Source organism: Mustela putorius, unplaced genomic scaffold, assembly GCF_011764305.1.
Source record: "Mustela putorius furo isolate JIRA1106 unplaced genomic scaffold, ASM1176430v1.1 tig00003834_pilon_pilon_pilon, whole genome shotgun sequence".
Classification (NCBI taxonomy): Eukaryota; Metazoa; Chordata; class Mammalia; order Carnivora; family Mustelidae; genus Mustela; species Mustela putorius.
The window spans coordinates 14,324,619-14,335,077 of NW_025421987.1; the positions used below are offsets into that span (position 1 = coordinate 14,324,619).

General features: G+C 35.3%; 1 non-coding gene across 1 annotated transcript; it reads right to left on the bottom strand.

Annotated features, from left to right (window-relative positions):
- Window positions 1–2,635: 2,635 nt before the first annotated feature.
- Window positions 2,636–2,776, bottom strand: LOC123394565. Its single transcript, XR_006609327.1, has one exon. It is a non-coding gene; the product is annotated as a U4 spliceosomal RNA (small nuclear RNA).
- Window positions 2,777–10,459: the final 7,683 nt, after the last annotated feature.

A 10,459-nucleotide genomic window follows, 5' to 3' on the forward strand; every position in this document is an offset into this window, starting at 1 on the left:
TTTGTTTTTTTTTGCCTGCCCAGAAAATTCAGTTTCTACATTTTGTTTTATCAGGTGTTTAACATCCCTAATTATATTTAGGCATGTGATTTAAAATTTTCTAAAGTTTTAACAATTGATGACAAGATTTAAATTGTAAATAAGATCTCCTTGACTCATAAGGCTTTTCCTTGGTATACTAAGCTACTCATGAAGTACTGCTAAACCAATGATAAACCTTGGGTTACATTTGGGAAAATGCTTTAACTATTCTAAAGATTCTATACATTTCCTAAAGTTTTAATGTCTTGATAGGTCATCACTTGATATTGTGATTATGGAAATGTTACGCATCACATAAGTAACATGATTTTCTTGCCAGTTAAATTTTAAACTCTCATCTCATCTGCTCTTTACCATATCTATTCTGAGTTTTTATCATTTGTAATTGTTTTAATTCTCTTGTAAGATAAATTTGGACTTAAAGGAAATTCATATGAGAGACTTCCAGGACATATACAGGTCTTTGATATGTTAAAATCCTGGAACTGAAATGGGTAAGAATTTACAGACGTAAAAGCTGCATTCAAACTAAACCAGAATTAGTAACATGGGACTAGATGACTGAAAGATTATAAACATCTCTTGATGTTTTGTCTTATTTTAAACATTACTGGCTCTCTAATGTTTGCTCCTCCAGACTAGGGAAACTTTTTCTTAAGTTATCTGTAATTTACAGAGATGTAAAAGTACTCATTTGTAAACCAATCAAGGCATTGAACTTTTCTCTCTATCTGAACCCTCTGAAATCAAAAGGTCTTAGTAAGTATTCTTCTTCCATGGCAATCAGTCATTTGCATAAGTTCAATAAGAATCTGTTCTCCTTAATGTTGTAAAACAAAAAATAAAACTGGCAGCATCACGTTACCTGATTTTAAGCTTTACTACAAAGCTATGATCACCAAGACAGAATGATACTGGCATAAAAACAGACACATAGACCAGTGGAACAGATTAGAGAGTCCAGATATGGACCCTCAACTATATGGTCAAATAATCTTCAACAAAGCAGGAAAAAATATACAGTGGAAAAAAGACAGTCTCTTCAATAAATGGTGCTGGGAAAGTTGGATAGCCATATATATAAGAATGAAACTCGACCATTCTCTTACACCATACACAGAGATAAACTCAAAATGGATAAAAGACCTCAATGTGAGACAGAATTCCATCAGAATCCTAGAGGAGAACATAGGCAGTAACCTCTTCGATATCAGCCACAGCAACTTCTTTCAAGATACATCTCCAAAGGCAAAAGAATCAAAAGCGAAAATGAACTTTTGGGACTTCATCAAGATCAAAAGCTTCTGCACAGCAAAGGAATCAGTCAACAAAACAAAGAGGCGACCCATGGAATGGGAGAAGATATTTGCAAATGACAGTATAGACAAAAGGTTGATATCCAAGATCTATAAAGAACTCCTCAAACTCAACACACACAAAACAGACAGTCATATCAAAAAATGGCAGAATATATGAACAGACACTTCTCCAATAAAGACATACAAATGACTATCAGACATATGAAAAAATGTTCATCATCACTAGCCATTAGGGAGATTCAAATTAAAACCACATTGAGATACCACCTTACATCAGTTAGAATGGCCAAAATTAGCAAGACAGGAAACAACATGTGTTGGAGAGGATGTGGAGAAAGGGAAACCCTCTTACACTGTTGGTGGGAATACAAGTTGGTGCAGCCACTTTGAAGATCAGTGTGGAGAGTCCTCAAGAAATTAAAAATAGAGCTTCCCTATGACCCTGCAATTGCACTCCTGGGTATTTACCCCAGAGATACAGGTATAGTGAAAAGAAGGGCCATCTGTACCCCAATGTTTATGGCAGCAATGACCACGGTCACCAAACTGTGGAAAGAACCAAGATCCCCTTCAACAGATGAATGGATAAGGAAGATGTGGTCCATATACACTATGGAGTATTATGCCTCCATTAGAAAGGATGAATACCGAACTTTTATAGCAACATGGATGGGACTGGAAGAGATTATGCTGAGTGAAATAAGTCAAGCAGAGAGAGCCAATTATCATATGGTTTCACTTATTTGTCAAGCGTAACAAATAACATGGAGGACATGGGGAGATGGAGACGAAAAGGGAGTTGGGGGAAATTGGAAGGGGAGGTGAACCATGAGAGACTATGGACTCTGAAAAACAATCTGAGGGGTTTGAAGGGGCGGGGTATGGGAGGTTGGGGGAACCAGGTGGTGGGTATTGGGGAGGGCATATATTGCATGGAACACTGGGTGTGATGCAAAAACAATGAATACTGCTACCCTGGAAAGAAATTTTAAAAAAATATATAATTTTAAGGTGTTTGTGACCTTAGGTGCTGACTTTAATTAAATAATTTCTAAGCTTATCAAGGGGAAAAAAAAAAGAACCTGTTCTTCTTGTAACAGGACACCGTTGGAAACACTGGTTATTTTACCTAGGTTTTGACTGGAATGTCATATTTTAAAAGACTCAGATATGACCAGACAGCTTAAAGGAACTAAGGTTGACTTTATAAAACCTGGAGCCATAAAGCCCTCTGGAACTGTTGGCCTGATACCTTGCTTATCGAGTTCCCAGCAGCCTCACCAGGTGAGTAAAGAATGTCACTTCCTGGCAGGATACTTTGGGAACCTCAGGAAGAGGAATTCGCCCAAATCAATTAGCAATAATGGCGCCTCGGATAAACCTCATTGGCTACGATACTGCCACTGCGCAAAACTCGCCCAAATCAACAGGTATTGCTGGCATGTCTGATGGCAACTATGTGGCTTGGCTTCTGGCCTGGAGAGGCTACTAAAAGTTCAACCTAGAGATTCCTTATAAGAAGTTCCAGCAGAGCAGATTCTGAAAGATCTATATGATCACACTTAACTGTTCTTGCAGAGCTTATGTAAATAATTAGGCTAAGTTTGTTAAAAATGGACTTGTTTTTCAAGTGAATTAGTCCTGATTTGGCTATCTCCGGAAATGAGGGTTATTTTAGAGAGAAAAAAATATGTTTTAATAACACCTTTATGGATGATAAATTCTAAATTTAATTATTTTTCATTTTTGTTTGCCTAAGCTAGACAACTTGAGGTAAACTTCAGAGAAGTTGCATGATAGCTCATTTAGACGATCTTGCTTTTGCCAGTCAGTCAGCCCCAGATATAAGGAGTATTTCGGTAATTACAAACAGCCTAACTGAGTGCCCCAGCATTGGCCATCCCAGATGTTATTAAGCCCTTCCACTTGTATATGGATGAAGAGGCAGGGGTGGCCAAAGGAGTTTTGACTCAGACTCTGGGGTCTTGGCAAAGGCCAGTAGCCTATCTTAGCAAGAAAGTAGATCCAGTAGCAGCTGGGTTCCCCCTTGCCTCCTCACAATTGCTGCCACGGCCTTCCTAGTCAAGGATGCAAGTAAATTAACTTTGAGTTAAAATCTCATCTTGACCACCACTCACACTATCGAGGGCCTTCTCCAGACTTTACCAGACTGGTGGATGACAAACGCCAGAGTGACAGGGTATCAGGCCCTCCTCCTTAATGATGGCTGATCAGTCTGTACTCCAGTCACTGCAGAAATTACTGTCTGTCTAGACATATACAGATGTCTAGATGTGATTCCACGCAGGAATCCTAACTGCTCACACTGAGATGGACACAGAGCTGGAGCCACATCCTTACCAACCCAGGGACTTGGTTTGGATGCACCTCCGCGAAGTGGAAAACTTGGAGCCTCGCTGGAAGGAACCCTACATGGTGATCCTGACCACTCCCACTGCTCTCAAGGTCGACACTCCCTGGGTCCACTACACTCATGTCCGGCCAGCTGACCCACACACTGTTCTGAAGGACTTTGTACCAGAATGGAAAAGTCAGCCTGACAAGGACAATCCCCTAAAGCTAAGACTGTGCTGCTCTCACTTACCCCACTAATGTTCCTTATGCTATGTTCCCTTCATGCCAGGGCCAATCCCCACCAACCATTTAACCTAACATGACAGGGGATGTGTTTCTGCAGCAGAGGTTATATATCCTCCTTCTCTTTCTTACTTTCGGGCCCTGCATTATCAATAGATTAGTATCTTTTGTCAGAGACAGAGTCAGTAGAGTTCAGCTCATGGTACTCAGACAGTAATACCAACCACTGGACCTTGTTGCTGAGACCACCCTGGGACCCATGATTGGGTCCTTCCTTAGGTTCCTCTGGGAGGGGGAAATATGGAGGCCAAGAAAAACAAGGCTGTATCCACCTCAAGTCTAGCCTTGACATAAGTACAGCCATCTTGGCCCTGGCAGCCATCTTAGGTCTCTGTGACCAGTAAATGACCCCTGGCTCCAGGAAGACTGACCAGAAGTTTTAAAAACAAAACACCAAAATCAATTAGAAATCGGATAGCTTAATGAGGTAATAAGTCATGTTAGGAGTAGGATAGCTTAATGAACTAATAAGTCATGTCAAGGGTAGGATAGCCTGATGTCATAATAAATCATGTCAGAAGTAGGATAGCTTAACATTAATAAATCACAAGAATATAAGGATGTGGTTGTGGCCCAATCACCTACTGTCACCCCTACTCTGGCTTTAAAATCTCTGACTGTAATCTGGTTTGGGGTCCAAATCTCTACTCCATTGTGTCAGGTATACTTGGGCCCAAGCTTAAGCTTGTCAAATAAACCCTCGTGTGATTGCAGTGGCACTTGGCTCCTCCTCTCTCAGACATAAAAACTTGGGCATAACAAGATCTAACATCTCTTTTTATGTGCTTCCAAAACTCTTCCTCTAGCTTCATCTCCAGAAAATAAACACTTTCAGAAACTGTTGCTTTCCCTTCAAGTTTCAGATCCACCACTGCTTATAGTAACTTCCAATCACCCTCACAACCAGAGAAACCTACTTTAGATAAATATATACATTTTTACCAACACTTTTCAAAATAGTCTAATATAAAATTTTCTTTCATTGCCATTGCCTAATAAACCACATTTTCCCCTTATTACTCCTCAGCATATGAGTCCCTAATAAGTCTTTATTAAGTCCATGCTCTTATGAAGATCTAACACTCTTTTCTCTCAATAAAAATTTTGTTATGCTGGTTTTTTTCAATCCATTTTGTCTGCTTCAGATTCAAGTTCAAAGCCATTTTCTTTCATAAAATAAAAATATTTTATATTTTAATTTATCCTTAGAAAAATAATTTCTGACTGGAAATAACCTAAATGATAAATGATATATTTAATATCTTTAAATACATGGTAAAAAAAACTGCATGCTATTAAATTTAAAAGTCTAAAAATAAACCTGCATATTACTTATAACTTATTTTTTCCATGTCTTTCCATCTCCTTTCTGTATTTAATCCTTTGTATATAAATAAGACTCAAAACAACACACACCAAAATCTACATATTAATATAGTGGCTGTGTATATATGTACAGAAGATTTAATATTTTATTACCCATTTTTCTACACTGTCAATTCACTTCCCTGAAAAATTGAGTTTTGTGCCATTTACATGATGAGAAGCACATATACATATTGTGTAAAATATTTGAATCTAAGAAACAGCAATCATTGATGGGTCATAAATCATGCATAAATGTCTTATTAAAGCAATGTATTACAATCAAAATAGCTGTTAAAACTTACATTTTCTTTCAAAATATTGTTTTATATTTGTTTCCAAAAAGGAAAAAAAATGCATCATTTTATCTTTGCCAATGTTCCACACAAAATATTTGAAAGGCATTTTAAAACATTTTAAAATCTTATACCAAGAAAATTATTTTTAATATGGCTCCAATACTGGTTTATTTAAAAAGCATTAATAATTTCATTAAATAGTACCTTAGAATTTTAATTAAAACCCTTTGGGAACATTGAATGCAAATGTCTTATACATGTTTTGTTGTTTGGATGCTACTGTCACTTTTAAAAATGGCTTCTTTTATATCAACTTTGTCACAAACAAAACAATGTTTGTTTCTTTTTTAAGCTTTATTTTACTTTCCTTAAAAACAAAACAAAACAAAAGAACAACAGCAACAACAAGAAAAACCTTTTCATCCAGATGGTATTGATATGGTCTAAGAGATGAAGTTACTTCCTTTCCAAGTTTTCCTCAAACAACTCTTAAGGGCTTCATTTAGAAGTTGTCATCTTCTGGTCTTTTTGGATTTAAATGGTTTTCCACTTATGTATAAAACTCAAAGAAGTAGGATTTTTTTTTTTTTTTTTTTTGGTCTGCAAGATATTTTAACTAGATAATCCCAGAATTGTCTAATTTAAATAGTTATTCTCATCATTATCTATCATTTGATTTAAAGAGTTGTCAATTCTTCATGTAATAGGAAAAAAAATGACTATTCAATTGTAAAATCAGTCAATGATATGTTCATTTCCTTGCATTCTGTTACCTTTGCAGCAAGTGAATTTAGTTTCTCTCAGAAGTATTGTTGAAAATCTTAATATTGATTTTATCTAAGAATCATTTTGAAATATAAGCTTTTGAAAATCTATGATTATAATTTAATATTAAACCTAAAAGGCTATAATGTTATTTTTCAGAGAGGGTAGCTGTATCTTTCTAATATTTTCAACTTTATTTTATTTAAATGATTTCCTTTAATGTCTTTTTTAATCTAGGTATTCAAAAAGTTAGCATGGTATTACTTATATTTTATGGGATTTCAAAGATAGTTATTGGACTACATTTCTCTGTGAATAACTAGAGGAGCTACCCTTAATAACGAAAATCCCTAATTTCTAATGCTCTAAGAATATAATGCATGGTGTGTGTATACTTGTACACTCAAATGCATATACACACACAAAAACATGTCTATCTTCCCATACTTTAGGTAACTTTTTTATTATTGGTCTTTCCATTTCATGATCAACTTCCCACACAACTTCCAATGTGAATTAAGGGAGAAAAGTAAAATGGTAACAGTGCCCACTTCAGTCCCTGGAAAACATATTTTAAAGGGAAACTTTCTGAAGACTGTTGGTGTGGAAATAACAGCAGATTCTATTATAGCAGTTGGAATAGTAAGAGAAGAGTTACTACTTTGAAGCTCTGATGAGTCCTAAGAGGTCCATCTGGAAACAATGGCAGATGGCTCTAGGACAGATCATTGTTATGATACTTACATAGTCAACCCTTTGTTGTTTATCAACATGGCAATACCCATCTGCATTCTATAAACTCTATGACCTGGACCAACACCATAACCTCACATTTGTTAGTAAGAATCAACTTTGTTTTGCCAAGGCAAGTCCAGCAAAAGGACAATCCATGTGCAAAGAAGCAAAAACTTGGTGCATATAGTCATCTAAAATCCATTTTTGTTATGATAATTCTGTATGCATAATGTATAATCTTAAGAATGGCCCTTCTTATTGACCATAGGTACTTTATCTAAACCTCACAACTCTTATTTAGTCAATTTCTTCCACTTGGCTCATTCAAGATATCTTTACTAATATTTCATCATAATCATTTGTTTTGCAAATCAGATAATCAATTCTAATCCAAATTTTCATTCAGCTCAAGTAACATTCATATTAGCCAAAATTACAGTGTAGATGCTGCATACAAATGAATGTTCCTTTTCATTTATGCTGCTACTACAACTCTGCTCATTTTAATCTATTAAACTGAAATATGAACATTTTCTAAATATTGAAACATTGCTCTGAAAGTGAAGTATAAATTTACATTATCATTGCATTAAAATACTCTCCTTATCCAATATGCCACATAGAGAAAGGTCAATTAATAGCACAACCAATATCCTCTGATTTGTCTATATAACAATATATATTAAATAATTTTAGTCTGGTATATGTTCTCATTAATGATATTCTTAATTGTTTTCTGGAAATGGTTTTTGTAGAAGTCATGTAGAGAAATCATAGTAATGAATGTGTTCTGAGCATTACTTTGTATTATATATTTTGCTACATTTCTCTCATTCATTTAGTTGATTTCCCAAAAGCATGTAAAATTTTGATATTTGAAACATTATTTAAAATTATTATGCATAGAATATTACTTGTGACCTCACTGAATATTTTGTCTTTGCTTGTTTGTAGCATACTGATTTTTTAAAATTTTTTACAACTGTTGTTTGTATATGTAATTCCTTAAAAAAAAAACTTAAAATATTTTAAGCCTAGAATCTGGGACTTCTTTTATAACTTTTTTAAGAGTTGTCATGGGTGTTTTGCATTTATTAAATGTCCAACAAATGACTCCTGAATAATAATGCCACAAATAGCTTTGCAAAACAGTGTTTCAGACAAGTTGTATGATATTAGTTATGAGAATGAAAGTGGCAAGATGTGCAAGCTCCTTCAGGTCATGGTAAGGAACTTGGATTTTACTCTATGGGAGGGAAGTCACTGGAAGTTTGGAGCAAAAGAGTAACATAATGTAATTTACATTTTAGAAGAACATTGGGTATGGTTTGAGGACTACACTGTAATGGGATAAGAGAATAGAAGGAAGTCTATTTATTGGGCTATTGTCATTATATGTGTAGAAATAATAATAGTTGGATCCAGGGGCGCCTGGGTGGCTCAGTGGATTAAGCCACTGCCTTCGGCTCAGGTCATGATCTCAGGGTCCTGGGATCGAGTCCCGCATCAGGCTCTCTGCTCAGCAGGGAGCCTGCTTCCCTCTCTCTCTCTCTCTGGCTGCCTCTCTGTCTACTTGTGATTTCTCTCTGTCAAATAAATAAATCTTTAAAAAAAAAAAAAATAAAATAAAAATAATAGTTGGATCCAGGTGGTACTTGTGGAGTTGCTGAAAAGTAGTGCGAATATGAATTAAAAAAAAAAAAAAAAAGCAAACAAACCAAAACACAAAGAACACATACTCATCTCAATAGGTGCAAAAATTTTTGATAAAACACCACACTACTCTTTGATAAAAACACCCTAACCACTAGGAAAAAAAGGAAATTTCCCCAACCTAATAAAAGACATCAAGGAAAAACTCACAGATAAGGTAGAAATAATGGTTCAAGACTGGAGTTTTCCTTGAAGCCAGGAAGAAGAAAAGAATGTCCTTTCTGGAACTAAGTTTTTTATTTTGTTTTTATTTATTTTGCTGATAAAAATGTTCTGTAATTGAACAATGGTGATGGTTGCATAACTTTGTGAGTACACCAAAACCCACTCAACTGTATAATTTGAAATGATGAATTATATGTTATGAGAATTATATCTCCATTTTTAAAAATAGATATTTTTTGAACATTTGTTTGCCTTGAGGATATGGTAGAATAGAAGCAAGCAATAACTTCAAGATTTTGACTTAAAACTAGCAAAATAAAGCTGTAATTTACTAAATCTAGAAAGCCTGAAGTATGCCAATCTTATTAGTTTTGTTTTTTATTTTTTACATTACTTTTATTTTATTTTTAAAGATTTTATTTATTTATTTGACAGACAGAGAACACAGTAGGCAGAGAGGCAGGCAGAGAGAGGGGGAAGCAGACTCCCTGCTGAGCAGAAAGCACAATTCGGGGCTCAATCTCAGGACCCTGAGATCATGACCCGAGCAGAAGGCAGAGGCTTTAACCCACGGAGCCACACAGCTGCCCCTTTATATTTTTATTTTTATTGAGAAAATCGAATTCAAAATATAAATTCAAGGTGTCTATTAATCATGTGGATCAATAACTTGGGGAATTTGATAGTTTCTTTTATCCATCTATTAATTATTATTATTGTTGTTGTTATTGCTATTGTTATTATTTATTTTATTTCAAGTTTTCATTTAAATTCCAACTATCATATAGTATAATATTAGTTTCAGGAGTAGAATTTATTGATTCATCACTTACATTCCACACCCAGTGCTTATCACAAGTGCCCTCCTTAATACCCATCACCCATTTAAACCATTCCCCCTCCAGCAGCCCTCAGTCTATTTTCCACAGTTAAGAGTCTGTTTTTGTTTTGCCTCTTTTCCCCCGTTCCTCTGTTTCATTTGTTTTTTTAAAGATTGTATTTACTTGAGAGAGAGAGAAAAGGGAGAGAGATATAGTAAGAGAGAGCTCAAGTGTGTGCCTTGATCCCAGGACCCTGAGTTCATGATCTGAGATGAAGGCAAATACTTAATCAGTTGAGCCACCCAGGCACCAACACCACCCGCCCCCCTAGATCTCATTTCTTAAATTCTACATATAAGTGAAATCATATGGTATTTGTCTTTCTTTGACTGACTTATTTCACTAAGCATAATATACTCTAGATCCATCCACATCATTGCAAATGACAAAATTTCATTCTTTTTGATGGCTGCATAACATTCCATTACCACCTCTTCTTTAGTTGATGGACATTTGAGTTCTTCCCATAATTTGGCTATTGCTGATAATGCTGGTATAAACATCAAAGTACATGTAT